The sequence below is a fragment of the Salvelinus alpinus genome, chromosome 2 (genome assembly GCF_045679555.1).
Source record: "Salvelinus alpinus chromosome 2, SLU_Salpinus.1, whole genome shotgun sequence".
NCBI classification, from domain to species: domain Eukaryota; kingdom Metazoa; phylum Chordata; class Actinopteri; order Salmoniformes; family Salmonidae; genus Salvelinus; species Salvelinus alpinus.
This window is the reverse complement of record NC_092087.1, coordinates 72,133,968-72,152,916: the sequence shown is the minus strand read 5'-3', so window position 1 is coordinate 72,152,916 and position 18,949 is coordinate 72,133,968. Positions and strand designations below refer to the sequence as shown.

At 43.5% G+C, this 18,949-nt stretch overlaps 1 long non-coding RNA gene across 4 annotated transcripts; it reads left to right on the top strand.

Moving 5' to 3' along the window:
- The first annotated feature begins 120 nt into the window (after nt 1–120).
- On the top strand, nt 121–18,499 carry LOC139567682 (uncharacterized). Of its 4 annotated transcripts, none has more exons than XR_011673451.1 (3): nt 121–636; nt 6,815–6,917; nt 7,015–18,499. It is a non-coding gene; the product is annotated as an uncharacterized lncRNA (long non-coding RNA). The 4 variants fall into 4 exon arrangements; XR_011673452.1 differs by lacking the exon at nt 121–636 and having other exon boundaries at nt 3,363–6,917; nt 7,015–15,534; nt 15,809–18,499; XR_011673450.1 differs by lacking the exon at nt 121–636 and having other exon boundaries at nt 3,364–6,917; nt 7,015–15,304; nt 15,439–18,499.
- Nucleotides 18,500–18,949: the final 450 nt, after the last annotated feature.

Here is an 18,949-nt window from a genome sequence, read left to right as displayed (position 1 = left end):
ACCTTTGCAATGGGAACCTATAACTTGGAGACAAGTCGAAGTGACGCGCTCAAAATAACCAGGTTACCACTTAGCAGAAGCCCATTTTGGGGAGGTCCCAGCACGAGGGCGCAACACCATATATCTAATTCTTTCAGCTCTTGGTGTTGTCGTGGTCATATAGCCTACAACTGGGCAATAACATCTGCAAGTCCGTTTAGAGAATGGATATTTTGAGGACCGTCGGCGGTGCGTGCGCACGGGGGTCGCTCAGCCTGGAAAACATCGCATGTAATCCTTTAAAAAAAAGCTTAGGGGAATCCCGAGTGCTACACTGTTGCGTTTTTCTTATTTTGGAGAAAACAACATTTCAAGTTATTTTGAAAGAAAATGGTGCAATACGTCCCCAAGGATATTCTTTCTAAATTTGGTGATTGTGCAATACCAGCGCCACTGATCAAAAAGAGGGGCGGTGGTGGTGTGATGAGCAGCAGCGAACTTCAACTTCGAACGCATCTCCAATCTCTCCCATACACTCATCAAGCGAGGGTTTTGCGCGAAGTCATCTTGCTGTCCAAGGGATGCGGACGAGACATCACGGATCCTACCGCTTTGCGCGTTTATGCTGAACATGTTTGTGACATTGGAGAATATCAGGTAAAGACAACGTTAGCTCAGTCAAACAGTGAATATGAATAGCCTATTGTGGTTCTGTAGATTTCCTTGAATTGATTGTTGCACCTTGTCTGGATAGGAAGTAGTCGACAATATTGGGACAATTAATTTGTGCCAACTGCGTTTTTGAATAGGATATACTGAATGAATGCTAAACTACAAAGGATTTAGGCTATTTTGTTCATCATTATTCATCATAATACACTTATAAATCATGGACAAGACACAATTCCTCACACAATTATAGAGTGCTCTGAAATCAGTGTGTGCCAGAGGCTGGGTCTTTGCGGGCAAGGTGAGTCCTCATTCATTCAACTGGCCTACAAAGTCCCAGTTTCTGACTCATGTGACCAACACGTTCAGAATATATTGCAAGTGAACTGACAAAATATAGATTCTGTACTTGTGAACTATTTCGCACTAATGCAATTTGGGGAGACGACATGCACCGCACACTGCCCTGAATATGGACTACCTAACCAAGCATATAACTTTTTCGCAAAACGCACAAGCCTAGTTTAAGGGCCTCACAGGGATTGATATCAAAAGATCAATTATAACACATAATTAATATATAGCCTATATTGTTCCTTATTCTAGAAGTGAGAGGGTCAAATGTAGTTTTTTTTATTCATTGTTGTAATAAGATTCGCCTAGAAATGATGACAAGTCAACAAAACAACTTTTACAACACTGATCTACTGCTTTTACATCAATTCATATCAACTCCATATGTTTTCTACATGTGACATGTGGGCTTAAATCTCTATGACAGGCCTACATGTGTTCTTCTCAACATTTATCAGACCTACATCTTGGAAATAGTCTTAAAATGGCCCATAGAAAAAAACGTCTTCATGCAAAGATGCAATAACTTTTAGGACATCTCTAAACAGTCTACTTGAGAATACTTTGTATGTCTAAGACAAAAGTTGAATTCAACTGAGGGGGAGAAAAGTCCATCTTCTAATATGCTTAAAAGTGTGTTAGTCATAAAAGTAGCAGTGAAGTCAGTTACCAAATTAGTCTCAGACATATTTTCACCAGCCAAATGCCATAGTCTACATACCCCACTAGTGAATTTAGCATCTATTCCCTAAATGCTTTACGTAATTAATATTAGCAATGCTGATGGTGACATCTACATGCTCAAATGACACCTAGGTAAGACATATGCTGAAGCATGTGTTTTATTTAAAGATGGATCCAATACTATCTAATTATTATATATCTAAGTAGAATGATCATTGCCATAGTACTCTCTACTATTTAGGCCTACTATCTCACCATCTGACTAACATCAATACATTTCTTGACAGTGCTGTTTTTTACAGTTTAAGTAGGCGGCGTTCTTCTCTCTCCTTTAAAACAGACTTTGTTTATAGAAGCCTGCCATTTTAAGCCACAGTTGTGACAAAGCTGCGGCTGTCAGTTGTCAGCTCTGTTGAACTATTTTACACATCAGTGTACTTATTTTTAACACTTAATTCGTTTGTTATCATCAGTATGAGGACAAAAGACAATAAACCTTGAAGATTAGCATTTGTGAAACATTATCTTCTAACTGGAGAAATGATAAATCATCATGAAAATTCACCTCACGGGTGAACTGAGTTTCAAGTTTAAAAACGGAATCAAATAGATGACACCCTCAAACTAAGTGAGACGTTATCATTAACTTTCCTATTGCTCTGTTTCAGGTCATTTTAAGATATATGTAGGCCTATGCTGATTTACATCCTACCACCATAAAGATGAAATGACTCACTACAAAAACTAAACCAAAAACATTGCATGACACAACTCCTCCTCAATACCAACCAGGAAAACAGCCAGTATGAGTGTGAGAGTGTAGAGTGCCTAAGTAGGAAGGCTTGGGAGGCTGGTAACACGGGCCTGGATTGAATAAGCACCATGGCTATGCTAGACATCTGGGATATCCACCAAGAGTGCTGATTTAAGTTGGGATATAAACAGTGCTCGCTGCCTGCCAAGCCTTTCTCAATGGCATTTTACATTGTTCCAGGTCCAGTCAGACTCATCTCGCGACTTGCAATAGTCTTTGTAATCACTTTAACTAGACCATATCAGTCTCTAACACAGGCTGCAGCTGTAACTAGGCCTGGGCCTACACTACATGTGCGAGCATATGCCAGGGAATGCTTGTTCAAGGTATGTCAGGTCATTGGATTCGTTCGTCCAGTTTCCAACTGAAACACAGCAATTCGAAAGCCATAACATATGTAATATATTGTCATTACGTAGTAATTGTGAATACGGCAAACTCCTCTAATTCAACTGGCCTAGGTTGTGTTTACCTTGTCTGCTACAGTAAAGCTGAAGAGCTAATGAACTAGACTAGGGACCCTTCTGAGAAAGACTGAAGCTCTGAACTCATTCAACCCCCTTTAAAATGCCCGCGCTAATCCCAATAAAGGTCAGCCATTATAAATATACAATTCATAAATTGCTTTCTGTGAAATATGCAACCCTCTAGCCCCATCCATTTAAACTCAAAGTCTAATGTGTTGGCCTATCGACAGGCTGGTTGGTTCTTCTTTCGCCTCTGTCTGTTGTTCCGAATGATCCAGCCATGCTTCTGATGGTACCCAACTAATCCAAGCTGTGAACCCACTCCTCAGCCAGTAAACACTACGGTTCAATCTCAAAAAAGTTGGAACAGACATAAGAGATAGGGAGAAAGAGAGAGAGAGAGAGAGAGAGAGAGAGGGAGGGAGAATGAGAAAAAGGCAGCAAGAAAAGTGAGGGACTTTTAGGGGCAGCTGTGTTTTATTAACCCAGTCATAATGCCCCTAAAAATCCTTATTGCTCTTGCAATGGTCAACAGAATCTTCTATAAGAGCAAGTCTCTATGTTATGGGCGACGCACACTTACGGACATATTACAAGCTCTATGAAATCCATTGGTCACATTGTCAAGTCCCTGAAAGATGTTCAGACAGTCTTGAAGCAAGTTGGAGGGCATTGAAAATTGAATAGAAAATGCTTATTTGTTATTCCCAACTGACGTATTTCGACATTACGGCCGTCGTCAGGGTGCTTTCCTAACTTGTCAATGAATTAGTCAAACAAATCTAGTTAGATGCAACTCTGGCCTCAGACGTTCTTATCCGAAGTGCACGGCTCGTTCAAGGCGCTACATCACGATACATATCTGTCTAGGTTGGAACTGTTGCTGTAAGAGTGTTTTTAATGGGGAAAAAATAAACATAAATAGATATTTAATTTCATTGTTATTTGTTTTTGTTTATATTGCATTTGTTTTTAGGCATAAGGGCAATGAAATGTACCAAAATGTACGTAGAGTTGCATATTTTCCAAAACTTGGGTCGCAGGAAAACATAGAATTTCTCATTTGGGTCCCAGGCTGAAAAGGTTTAAGAACCCCTTCTTTAGATGAGTGGGATGATTAAAGATCAGAGCACACTTTGCCCAGACAGAACTATAGACATCTTCATCCTCACTAATGATAGCTATGCGCCTATGGAACCCTGACCTGCTACCTTGTCCCAGACCTGCTGTTTTCAACTCTCTAGAGACAGCAGGTGCAGTAGAGATACTCTGAATGATCGGCTATGAAAAGCCAACTGACATTTACTCCTGAGGTGCTGACCTGTTGCACCCTCTACAACCACTGTGATTATTATTATCTGACCCTGCTGTTCATCTATGAACATTGTAACATCTTGGCCATGTTCTGTTATAATCCCGGCACAGCCAGAAGAGGACTGGCCACCCCTCATAGCCTGGTTACTCTCTAGGTTTCTTCCTAGGTTTTGGCCTTTCTAGGGAGTTTTTCCTAGCCACCGTGCTTCTACACCTGCATTGCTTGCTGTTTGGGGTTTTAGGCTGGGTTTCTGTACAGCACTTTGTTACACCAGCTGATGTAAGAAGAGCTTTATAAATAAATGTGATTGAATTTGATTGATAATGATAGCTATGTACCCTGCAGGTTGGCCTTAGGATGTCATTATCTCCCCAGTCTCCATTGTTTAACATGCAGACAAGTGAGCTATATGTCCTTCAGTTTCTTGACTTTGCGCCAAAGGCCAGACAGAGAGACGGGCGAAGGATTCTGATCTGATCCGGGTTGGGGTGGGGTGTGGTGGGGTTGGAGAACTGTCTGAGAGGTGGAGGCTGGCTGGAGGAGACGGAGAGGAGTGCTCCTTAGTGGGGGTGAGTCATCGCCTTCGGATGCTATTCAGTGAGTTCACTCTGGGAGGATCGTGATCCTTCGGTTGGTCGGTGAATCCGCCATCCTCCTCGCCATAGCCAGAGAGGGGCTGGGAAGGAAAGTGTGGGGGCCTGGCTGGGCTGATGACTCAGGGCCACGCACCGCACAAGGAGTGAGGGAGGAGGGGGAGGGAGGGAGGAATTACTCAGAGCATGTGGAATCTCATACAGCTATCACAGGACAGACACTGTGCTTCTACTAGGCTCTGAGGCTCTGTAGAAGTCTGTCCTTAGACACAGTGGTAATGGCAGTGGTAAGACGGCTAAGGGCCATTGGTTTCCATTGAAGAGGAACAGAACAGAGCAGTATACTCTTGTACTCGCACTTTGAAACAAAGTCATGCCCCCCTTCTTATTGAATGAATTACGTCTTTCTATTACAGCAAGTCGGTGCAGGTTTGAAGCTCTGCAACTCCAGCAAAGTAATTAAGCATTGCATGCTGTCAAAATATTCCATTACAAAAGTCTTGAAGATTTGGGAAGTGTCTCCGATGACTATCTAGATGGGAGGGGGAGGTGAGTTGGGCCGTTTATTGTCCAGTTCTTCCTGTTTCTTTCTTGAGTGATGATGCTCCTCCTCCAGCTCTGTCATTGGAGAAATCCTTTCGAATAACCAAGCTTCATTGAGTGATGATGACAAACATTTCCAGAAAGAGAATGTAAGTGGTGAGAGAACTACCTGTATGACATGCGATACGTACTCTCTATGCGCCCCCTCTAGCGTGAGTCATCAGGCCTAAAGACGCCGAGCTGTGAGTGGTGAATCAGGTGTTGATAATGGCCAACAGTGGCCGGCCCCACACAGGTGGGGGCTGGTGTGTGTTGGGTGTGTGTATTGTGTGCAGTGTGTGCATGTATTGTTGTGTGCATGTATTGTGTGATGTGAGTGTGGAGGGAGATTATGGTGTGTGTGTGTGTGTGTGTCTTCATGAAGGGGGGTTGATGTTGTGTGATGCATGACTCAACAGGAGAGAAGGTCACACCCATGGGACGAGCCCAGGCTCCCTTCAGCGGCGGCATGGGCCTAGATCTCACTGACTATGGGTGCCACGATTAAAGTGTATTGGCCTAACGGATGAAGCTCAAACACTTGAAGAGCCACTCAAATCCTGCAAAACACTCCGACACAAAGGCAGAGAGGCCGGGCGAGAAAGTGGAGCACACCTTCACCCTCCGCTGTATCCCCCTTTATAAATAAACTCTTCCAACCTGATTTCAGCCAACCAGCTACTGAGAGTCTGGGCCCGTATTCACAAAGCGCCTCAGAGTAGCAGTGCTGATCTAGGATCAGGTCCCCCCGTCCATACAATCATATTCATTATGATCTAAAAGGCAAAAAACTGAACCTAGATCTGCACTCCTACTCTGAGACACTTTATGATAGGGACAACCCAGAGTAAACAGAACGACTTAGCCATGGCTTAACCATGTGTTGCATCTCCATAATGGTAATTTCCTCCAGTAATTACTAATCATTAAAGGTCTCACTCCCAAATCACCTGGTTAGTGTTTATAATATGGTCTGCCTTGGTAAATTCCCATCATTCTGAAATAGCCTGATTGTGTTTAATTGGAGCATTCACTAAACAGAGTCCACCCACCAGCATCAACAAATCCAATGTATTTTAACAGCAGGGAACAATTTAATCCGCCTCTATATATCACCATTGTAAACATCCAAGACGCAGAGCCCAATGTTGCACAATGAGCCTGAGTTGAGGAGGAGGAGGAGTTGAAAGGTCAGGTAAACACTTGTCCCAGGCTTTCCCTGCTTTTTTAATCAGGACTCCTGTCCATTTTTATCTTGGTTAGATCTCTTGACTTATGGCTGTGTACACTAATGCTGCACTTCTGGCGGCTCCTTAACTCACTGTTTGGTTTCTTTCATATGGACGGGAATGTCAAGTTGCTTGTTGGCCTGGAGGCTTGTGCGCTGAGTTGCCGACAAAGCATGGAATGAATCCTTTGCAGGCTAATGGGCGGGCCAACCGTTTCCAGTGTTTGTCATGGTGAGTTTGATTGCATATATGCATACCTCATATTCATATTCAGTGCTAACTTCAGTGCTAACTTTAGTGCTTGTGTGTTTCCATTCTGTGAATATAGGTCCTCAAAGCCCAACGTGGTCAAGTTTCAGAGAAAACTGCCTCATTCAGCACTAATATTATGGAAGACCGTTTAGATACTTCTCCACCCTCTGTGTCCTCGCCAACCAGCCATGGGGGAGGTGCTGACAGATTTGTAGTTATTATCTGGCAATTTGGGGTCAACGATGCATGTTAGCAAACCTCGCCGGCTCTCTTAGTTTGCATTGCAAAACCAGGAGGCCCCCGACGTGCATTGTGCAATGTACACAGCACTCTGTTGGGTGACTGGCATGCGTCTGATGATGCTTGATGCTTTAGATATGGTTGTGGCCGTTGAATGAGGCGTTCACAGTAAATTAAATGTTGTCAGGGGTCTGTATTGGCAAGAATGCACAAAATCCCTGTCATTCAGTAACTAATAGCTTTTACGCTAAAACGGACTTCGCAGAATAAGGCACAGATGCTCAACCGTTCAAATCTCTGCACAGCAAGTTGGAAAAGACTAAGGGGAGACAACCTTGCTACCTCAATGGCCTCCTGCAGTCTTCAAGGACTGGTGAGTGGGGCTGGTGAACTTAATGAGATTTTCATGGTTTCTGAAGTATCTTTGGGATTTCTCAGTCGGCCTCAACAGCACAGCATGAAGCTACAGTTTGAAGACCCACGGTCTAGTCCTCCTTGTCCATCCTGGCTCAGTTGATAGGACGACATGACCGGAAATCCATCTTCCTCAAAACCCCTCTTACATTACATTAGAAAGGTCTTCCGCCCCTCTCAAAACTGTCAATGGAGCTCCTTTGAAATCACAGAGAAAACATGATTGTTCCTCTTCGGTCTTTATGTTGGCAAACCCCCTTCGTCTTGAAGGGGAAGCAAAGTCCATTTATAGTCCGTTTCAGGGGGAAAATGTGTGTGTAGCGCAACTGTTCTACAGGGCCGAACAAAGAGCTGTTTTATGTTGACAATAGATTGAGGTCTGTGGATCACAATGTGACAAGGCAGACCTCAGAAGACCCTCGCCCCGCAGCTAGTGATGTGCCTTCTTATTCTTGGAGCCACTCTCTCATTCCAGGACATGGAAACCCTTGGCCTGGCCATCCATAGAACTCCAAAACCAACAGTGCTGCCCATGTGTAAGCAAAGAGGGCAAGTGTTTTTTTTCATGACACCTAAATGTCTTTTTCTTTTGTGGACAGCATCTTTCGCTGCCCATTTTGCTTTTTGTTATTCCACAAGTCTTTGTCTTGGCCAGTTCCTGTGCACAGATCTGCGGGATCTGAGGCGTCACACACTGTGGCAATGTTTTTTTGGTCATGTGACGTCTAGAGTTGACACTGGCATCGATCCTCCGACCGTCTGTCCGGTTCACACTCCAACACTGCCAGTAGGATCTTTTGACTTCCTTGACTTCCCTTTGAGTTTGCAGGGGAGTAAAGGGGCTTTACAGCACTTCTACATTGAAACCCTGTTTTGGAACGCTTTCTTTAGATCAGTGGTCATCAACAGGTCGATCTCCAAGGCATTCCTAGTCGATCGCCAAATATTTCCGTAAAAAACCCAACAATAATAAGCCTTGCGTTCCTATTTTTTTGTTTTTGTCTCACGCTGTTGTTGGTAGGTGCACCCGATTCAGCTGCCCTGCGCGCCAGGTATGCAATGTGTTCCCATTTTTAACCATTTCATATGTTTGAAGGTACAAACGCTGCTGTCCCGGGGGGAGCAAATCAAGTACACTATAGGCCTACCAATCGGAGGACTGTCTGCAGTAACATAGCAGGCATAAAAGAAAGCTACAGCAAAGGCGGTACAGAGGGTAGTGTATACGGCCCAGTACATCACTGGGGCCAAGCTTCCTGCCATCCAGGACCTATATACCAAGGAGGTGTCAGAAAAAGGCCCCAAAAATTGTCAAAGACTCCAGTCACCCAAGTCATAGACTGTTCTCTCTGCTACCTCACGGCAAGCGGTACCGGAGCGCCAAGTCTAGGACCAAAAGGCTCCTTAACAGCTTCTACCCCCAAGCCATGAGACTGCTGAACAATTAATCATATGGCCAGCCGGACTATATACATTGACCACCCCTCCCCCTTTGTTTTTACACTGCTGCTACTCGCTGTTTATTATCTATGCATAGTCACTTTACAAATTACCTCGACTAACCTGTACCCACGCACATTGACTCGGTACCGGTGTCCCCTGTATATAGCCTCATTGTTATGCAAGTTTCTTGTTACTTTTTGATTTTATTACTTTTTTAAACTTTCGTTTATTTAGTAAATATTTTCTTAACTCTATTTCTTGAACTGCATTGTTGGTTAAGGGCTTGTAAGCATTTCACTGTGAGCATTTCACCGTTGCATTTGGCGCATGTGACAAATAACATTTGATTTGAAGACTGTGTCCCTTTTTGGACAGTGTCAGAGGAGGACCCTAAGTCTGCTGCTCTCTCCCTCCGCTGAGACTGACCATCAGATGCAGGCTCCATCAGCCTAGTAAAATAAAAATGATTGAAGTGTACGCTCATTCACCTGTGCCTCACAATAATACAACAACTGCTCTGTTACCGGTGTGATCATATAGCCTACCATAAATGTTGAAATATAATTGTAAAAAAGGGTCTGAGAAGCAAAGCCAATATGCAGTGATAATGTATTGGGCCTGTAGCCTACTGCACAAACCTCATTACTACAGCACCGTTTTGAATAGGTTAATGTTGCCTAGGCTTACGTTTTTAAATCATGTACAAAAAACGGTTGAACGGTAGATCTCGGCTTGCATTTTGACTCAGAAATTGATCCGACTCAGAAAAGGGATGTGACCACCTGCTTTAGATCATTCCAGGTGGTCCCTGCCTTCTTCGTCTTTTATTATTCCGCTTCATCCTCTTCAATGTCTGCATCTTCTTCTCAATAAATAGGTTTTATTCAGTAGCCAACTGTTGCATCAATGCACGCTACCATTTCTAGAACATGGCTGTAGATTTCTTCTGAAGTAGGGTGATATTTATGATGTAACACACCACACAACTGCAGTCTTGTGAAGCTTTAGCAGCCTCCGCCACGGCCATTTTAGATATATAAAGTTAATAAAGAAGTTGTATTGGAGTAAACACTCGTCTCCGTTCCCAGAGCGAGAGAGAAGAAAATTTATGTAGTGCAGTAAATTGAACTCAACTTTGCCTCGTTCATGAACTCCCCTAAAAATAACCTGTTCCAACAAGTGAAACCCTTTCCAGCTAAGCTAACACAAAGGCCATTTAAAGTAACATAAGAGAATTGATTTTCAATTATGAGATACCAATTTAAACCAGGTTAGCCTCTTTCAAAGGCTGAGAAACGCTTGAAAAGTGTCGGGCATAACCATATAAAGGTATTTTCTCTAAATACTTTGATACAGTGCTTTCAGAAAGTATTCACGCACCTTGACTTATTCCACATTTTGTTGTGTTACAGCCTGAATTTAAAATGGATTAAATTCAGATGTTGTGTCACTGGCTTGCACACAATACCCCAAACAAACAGGTCTGGATGAGATCTTTAAGGTCAGTGCCCTCCGCAAGGCTCACAAAATCATTTTAGACCCAAGCCACCCCCTGTACCCGGACTTTGAACTACTCCCCTCGGGCTCAGGTATAGGGCACCCCTCAGCAGGAAAAACACAACTAGACAATCATTTGTGCCAGGTGTGATATCCCTCCTAAATAGCTCCGGCTAATGTTCCTATCGACTCAGTAAGGCCAGCAGGCTAGTCTTTTTTATTTTTTATTATGTTTTATTGGTATGTAACTGTTATGAAAGTTGTATTGTCAATTTTGTTTTGTATTTAAACGCCACTTTAAACGTGTACATGACACTGCAACAAAATTTCCACATGGGGACAATAAAGTCAGTAAGTAAGTAATGTCAAAGTGGAATTTTTACAAATGAATTAAAAATGAAAATCTGAAATGTCTTGCGTCAATAAGTATTCAACCTCTTTGTTATGGCAAGCTTAAATAAGTTCAGGAGTAAAAATGTGCTTAACAAGTCACATAATAATTTGTATGGACTCGCTCTGTATGCAATAAGTGTTTAACATAATTTTTGAATGACTACCTCATCTCTGTACCCCACACATACAATTATCTGTAAGGTCCCTCAGTCGAGCAGTGAATTACAAACACAGAGACCAGGGAGGTTTTCTAATGCCTCACAAAGAAGGGCACCTATTGGTAGATACATAAAATTAAAAAAGCACATTGAATATCCCTTTGAGCGTGGTGAAATTATGAATTATACTTTGGATGGTGTATCAATACACACAGTCACTACAAAGACACAGGTGTCCTTCATAATGCCGTTTTTGGAGAGGAAGGAAAATGCTCAGGGATTTCACCATGAGGCCAATGGTGACTTTAAAACAGTTACAGAGTTGGCTGTGATAGGAGAACTGAGGATGGATCAACAACATTGTAGTTACTCCACAATACTAACCTGAATGAAAAGAGTGAAAAGGAAGCCTGTACAGAAAAAAAATATTCCAAAACATGCATCCTGTTTGCAATAATGCACTAAAGTAAAACTTCAAAACGTGGCAAAAATGTTAACATTTTGTCCAGAATACAAAGCGTTATATTTTGGGATAATCCAGCACAACACATCACGGAGTACCACTCTTCATATTTTCAAGCATGGTGGGTGTCTGCATCATGTTATGAATATGATTGTCATCGGCAAGGACTAGGGAGTTTCTTTCGGATAAAAAATAAACAGAATAGAGATAAGCACAGGCACAATCATAGTAGAAAACCTGGTTCAGTCTGCTTTCCAAAAGACACTTGGAGACAAATTCACCTTTCAGCAGGACAATAACTTAAAACAAGGCCAAATATACACTGGAGTTGCTTACCAAGATGACATTGAATGTTCCTGAGTGGCCTAGTTAATTTTTTAAACTTAAATCTGCTTGAGAATCTATAGGAAGACTTGAAAATGTCTCTCTAGCAATGATCAACAACCAACTTGACAAAGCTTGAATAATTTTTTTAATAATAATGTGCAAATATTGTACAATCCAGGTGTGTAAAACTCTTAGAGACTTACCCAGAAATACTTACCACTGTAATCGCTGCCAAAGGCAATTCTAACATGTATTGACTCAGGGGTGTGAATACTTATGTAAATGAGATATTTCTGTATTTCATTTTCAATACATTTACAAACATGTTTTCACGTTATCATTATGGGGTATTGTGTGTAGATGGGTGAGAATAACATCTATTGAATGCATTTTGAATTCAGGCTGTAACACAACAACATGTGGAAGGGTATATATGAATACTTTCTGAAGACACTGTATATCCCACAGAAAACACCTTCACACACACACACACACACACACACACACACACACACACACACACACACACACACACACACACACACACACACACACACGTCGACCCTGGGTGTCTGCTGAGGTGTTGACGGGGGATTGGCTGCCGAGTAACAGAGGCTGCAACCAATTAGCATACAGAGTAGTGATGTAGCCTCGAATGCCCTCTGGTTAACAGAGAGGATAGCATGAACACACCACACTTTCTCTATTCTCTCTCTCTTCATCTCTTCCTTTTTCTCTCTCTTTTTCCTCTCCCTCTCCTCTCCCTCCTCAGGTTCAGACAGTTTAAAGGCCGTGTGATTCGACTGAGCCCCGGCTGTGTGGGATACTCTAGGACTCCAGCATTAAGATAATGAGACAGTCACGGTGGGGCTAGTTTTCCAGGAAGTCAACCGGAGTAGTGAGAATCTTTAAACTACTCTCAAGTCTCATTCAGAGAGAGAGAGAGAAAGGTAACCCTGTGGTGGGCGTAAGTAAGAGGATGGATGGTTTAATTGGGCGAAGAGAATGAAATGGATTCATTTCTGGTTTGTTTAAAAGGCGTAGTAATTAGAGGTGGGAACAGAGTAGTATTAGCAGCAGAGGTGGGAGAGAAGTGAAGTGAAAGCTCAACATTTCCCATTAGAAACTGCATCTAGGCCGGTCATGTGTGTTAAATAGCCATCTGATTGGCTGACTGACTACTGTTGTATAGGTCTGTTATACTGTACAGAGCACTAGGTAGTCATGAGCTTAAAGAATCAACTCCCTTGTAAACCAGATGACCATCTAAGTGGGACTCGCCAGGTTAAAAAAAGGATAGATCAAAAAAATAAAGGCGGGACTTTCCTCTCAATGCAGGCTGCAGTTTACTATGGTGTGGAGTGGGACATGGGATGGGGTGGCTGGGTGAGATTTACTACACTAGTAGAGTCACAAGGGGCTGGAGTGAAGTGGTGCTTTTCTCTGCTCTGCTCTCCTCCCTTTTTCTATGCAGCTGCCTGGTATGTGGGTCACACCATGATTTTGTGTGTGTGTGTGTGTGTGTGTAGTGTGTTTTCACCCGCCTGTATGTATGCTCCTCTATTCGTGTGTGTCTGTGTGTGTACCTCGGCGTGCACCTGCGTGTGTGTGTGTGTGTGTGCGCGCGTATTCCTATATGCGTATGTACCTATCGCCAGACAGGGGGAGATATTTAAGCGTGACACGCTGCATGGTCTGTTTGCCTTGCTCCCAGGCATCAAGAGAAGTGTACACATCCCTCACCTTGGCCAGGGAGGAAGGATATTTTTGATGAAGTGGAGGGCTGAATTTAGGCCCAGGCATTCTCAGTATCTGTCACCCAACTCCAATATATCACCATGCAGTGTGTTGCCCTCGGGAAGTGTGTGTCCGTGTTTACTCCCTCCCTCCCAGGTTCAGGTTGCTTTGAGCTCAGCCCAGTAAATATACACAGTGCCTTCAGAAAGTATTCATACCCCCCAACCTATTCCACATGTTGTTGTTACAGCCTGAATTCAAAATTGATTCAATAGATTTTCTTCACACCCATCTACACACAATACCCCAAATACTTCCAAAGTGAAAACATGTCTTTAGACATTTTAGCAAATTTTTGGAAAATGAAATGAATGTTAGAATCACCTTTGGCATCAACTACAGCTGTGAGTTTTTCTGGGTAAGTCTCTAAGAACTTTGCACACCTGGATTGTACAATATTTGCACAATTCTTCAAGCGCTTTCAAGTTGGTCGTCGATCATTTCTAGTCAGCCATTTTCAAGTCTTGCCATAGATTTAGTGCCTTATTGCAAACAGGATGCATGTTTTGGAATATTTGTATTCTGTACAGGCTTCCTTCTTTCCCCTCTCATTCAGGTTAGTATTGTGGAGTAACTACAGTGTTGATCCATCCTCAGTTCTCCTACCACAGCTATTAAACTCTGTAACTGTTTGGCCTCATGGTGAAATCCCTGAGAGGTTTCCTTCCTCTCTGGTAACTGAGTTAGGAAGGATGCCTGTATTTATGTAGTGACTGGGTGTATTGATACACCATCAAAAGAGTAATTAATAACTTCACCATGCTCAAAGGCATATTCAATGTCTGCTTTTTAAAATGTATTTTCATCTACCTATAGGTGCCCTTCTTTGGGAGACATTGGAAAACCTCCCTGGTCTGTGTGGTTGAATCTGTGTTTGAAATTCACTGCTCGACTGATGGACCTTACAGATAATTGTATGTGTGGGGTACAGAGATAGTCAAGTCAAAAACCTTGTTAAACACTATTATTGCACACAGTGTGAGTCCATGCAACTTATTATTTGACTTGTAAAGTATATTTTTACTCCTGAACGTATTTAGGCTTGCCATAACAAAGAGGTTGATGACTTTAAAGCTTTTCATTTTTAATTAATTTGTAAAAATTTAGAAAAACATACACTTTGACATTATGGGGTATTGTGTATAGGCCAGTGACACAAAATCTCAATTTAATCCATTTTAAATTCAGGCTGTAATACAAGAAAATGTGGAAAAAGTAAAGGGGTGTGAATACTTTCTGAAGGCCATGTACACAGTGACACTTGCTTTCCCTTCCTAAAGTGTCACTATGTTTACTTCCCTACTAAGTTGGAGTACATCATTTTAACCAGTATGTATTGAGATGTTTGGATGTGTGGTGCTCATGTACTGTATCCTCGGTCGACTACAAAGTATTTTGAATATGGCAGGGAAACTGACTGTGCTGTATGTATTTTTGAACAATGACATAACAATGTCATCTGCCCTGTTTAGAGTGGTTTACCAGATGGCTTCCATGGAGTTTCTCAACCTCCACCAAATAGGGAATTGCCATTGACAGCAAGTAAACAACCAGAACACCAACTGCCGCCAATGTAAACATCTTAAGGTAGCAAGCGTCTCTGCTACATTCAAAACTTCGGCTGCAGTTGTCAGGTAAAAACAACATCCTCCTTACACTACCTCTCATTACGCTTTCACAACTGAGTCAACTCTTACAATCTCGATCCCAAAATGTTGAATTAACGTTGAATGAATGTATTCTCACTGTATACATATTATCCGTATAGGCTGGGTTAAAGGTCATGAAGCATCCAGTGACGGGTGGAAATGAAGACCACACAGCTTGAAGAGATCAGGTTGAAGAGGGAGGACATATTTAACTTGTGGGTCATAGGTCAAACTCTCTCCCTCTACCTTTCCATCTCCGCTACTCTCTTTCACTCTCACCTTTCTCCTTCCCTCTTTCTTTCCCTCTACCCTGCTCTTTCTATCACCCCACCTCTCTCTTTCTTTACCTACATGTATACTCCTGTCTTTTCCTCTTCTGACCCCCCCCCTCTCCTTCATTCTCACCCTCTCTCTCAGCCTGGCTGTTATTTCTCCATATGTTTTGACTATGTGCTACCTGAGCTGGTCTGTGCTGTGGGCCTGTGGCAGGTCTCTGGCAGGCAGCAGTGTCAAGTTGGAGGGAGGCTTGGTGGTCTGTGTGTGACATGGAGAAGGGCCCACCGGCACCGCAGCAGCCCCGCTGAGGCCAGGTCTACAGCTGTCCCACCCTGCCAGGGCCTCTGCTTACAGTCACTGTGAGTTACGACCGTTGCTCCTTACTCACACACACACACGCTGACAGGCGCACACACAGAGGTGAATGCCCCCCCTACTAGCAGCCACACACACCGTAGACACACACGCTGGGGCAAGATATATTCCTACCAGGAGCTTAAGCCCTCTCTGAGAAAGCCCATTCCCACTGGGATGGTTAAAGACAGGCCATGTAGAAAGAGTACATTTAAAGCCCACACATCAAATACAGGGGAAATGTGATGTGTAGCTAATAGCTCTCTGTGCATTCACACCCACAACCCGTACCAGAGGGCACACACACACACCCCGTACCAGAGAGCGCACACACACACACACACACACACACACACACACACACACACACACACACACACACACACACACACACACACACACACACACACACACACACACACACACACACACACACACACACACACACACACACACACCCCGTATCAGAGGGCACGCGCACACACACACACCCCGTACCAGAGGGCACACACACACACACACACACACACACACACACACACACACACACACACACACACACACACACACACACACACACACACACACACACACACACACACACACACACACACACACACACACCACACACACACACACCCCGTACCAGAGGGCACACACACACCTCGTACCAGAGGGCACACACACACCTCGTACCAGAGGGCACGCACATACACACACCCCATACCAGAGGGCACAAACACACACACACACCCACCCCATACCAGAGGGCACACACACACACACACACACCCCGTACCAGAGGGCACACACACACACACACCCTGTACCAGAGGGCACACACGCACACACACAATGAATAACCCCCACCAGGGACCAGACGCACACATAGACGAATGATCCTTAACAGATGACACACACAAACTCCCAAAGCCCTCAATCACAGGCGTGTACGGGCCCAGCATACATGTTTGTCCACAGATCAATCCAGCTGATCCAGAAGCAGCCCGACCTTGACCTGACATGTGTTCAAGCATGTATGTGTGTGTGTCAATGTAATACAGTATCTCATGCAACAAATCACCGGATGGAATGCTTCTTGGTCCACAGGAGAGAATAGAGATTAGAGATGGATGGATAGAGAATAGAGACTAGAGATGTATGGATAGAGGATAGAGACTAGAGATGTATGGATAGAGGATAGAGACTAGAGATGTATGGATAGAGGATAGAGACTAGAGATGTATGGATAGAGGATAGAGACTAGAGATGTATGGATAGAGGATAGAGACTAGAGATGTATGGATAGAGGATAGAGACTAGAGATGTATGGATAGAGGATAGAGACTAGAGATGTATGGATAGAGGATAGAGACTAGAGATGTATGGATAGAGGATAGAGACTAGAGATGGATGGATAGAGGATAGAGATTAGAGATGTATGGATAGAGGATAGAGACTAGAGATGTATGGATAGAGGATAGAGACTAGAGATGTATGGATAGAGGATAGAGACTAGAGATGTATGGATAGAGGATAGAGACTAGAGATGGATGGATAGAGGATAGAGACTAGAGATGGATGGAGAGAGGATGGATTGAGAAAGGCGTAGGTGTAGATGAATGGTGAGTGGGGGTCCTGCAGTACTAAAAGCCGGTGACCCAGACCATACACACCCACTCACAGGGACCTAACACCACTCACAGGACTGCTCCTTAGTCCACTGCTACCACATGCTAAAACACTTAGATACAACACACACACACAGATAGCAAAATGCTAAATGTGAAGTTCACATTCAAAATACATCCCGAGACACAGACTACCAGTCAGAGACATAAACACACGTTCTTGTGTGTGTTGCCATGCAATGGTGATGAGCAGCACATGACATGAATGGGGCGTGGAGCCCAACCTCTTATCAGACAAAGGAGATACACAGAGAAGAGAGAAGGAGAGAAGGGGAGAGAAGGAGATGAGGAGGGTAAGGGGGGAGGAGGGGGGAGAGGAAGGGGACGTGCCGCCCCAGACTGCAGTCATGAGGTCTCCATCCCGTTCGACACGCCGAGTCTCGTGGGTAAAAGGCCATAAAAAAAAAACATTGCGCTATAGCCAAAACCCCCCTCACACACAGTCAAGAGTCACAACACACACACAGTCAAGAGTCACAACACACACACAGTCAAGAGTCACAACACACACACAGTCAAGAGTCACAACACACAGTCAAGAGTCACAACACACACACAGTCAAGAGTCACAACACACACACAGTCAAGAGTCACAACACACACACAGTCAAGAGTCACAACACACACACAGTCAAGAGCCACAACACACACACAGTCAAGAGCCACAACACACACACAGGAACCGGACTGCGTAGATCAATGCCATTCGCCCCGGGAGAACCCCTTTGGCTTCGAGTTGAGGAAGTCCAGACAAGCTATTTCACACACACTGTTCATGTGATCCCATAAATTCACTTCCTTTTCTGTATGTCTTGACCGAAAAGTTGCGTTTGTCAATAAAATGTTTGATTTGCAAGTATATAGTGTGTGGGAGTCATTATTTTTCTTCACTTAGGGGGGAATTCATGCCCTTTCTATGCAATCATCTGACCTCGAATTTAAGCATGAGGATACGCCTGACAGCCAGCTATTCATTTGGGCTGGAGATCATAGATGGAGGTGTGGCAGAGATGTCTACAAATACGCCTTATTCTGCCCGACTTCCCTCCCTCATAATTCCACCACCTTTGCATGTGAGGAAACCATGAATAAGGTCGAGCACCAGTCGGTTCCAGGTGGAAAAACCTACTACTTCCGATAGAAATAACACAATTCTCCATGCACTATAATGTATAAATTGATAAGAGCTAGGTAAATGAGTAATCCGTTTGGAGAAGGGGATTGTAATTACCAATAGCAATTGCTTTAGATCATTTTTCCTTATGATCGCTGGAGATTAATGTGAAACCAGTCAAATGGAAGCAAACTG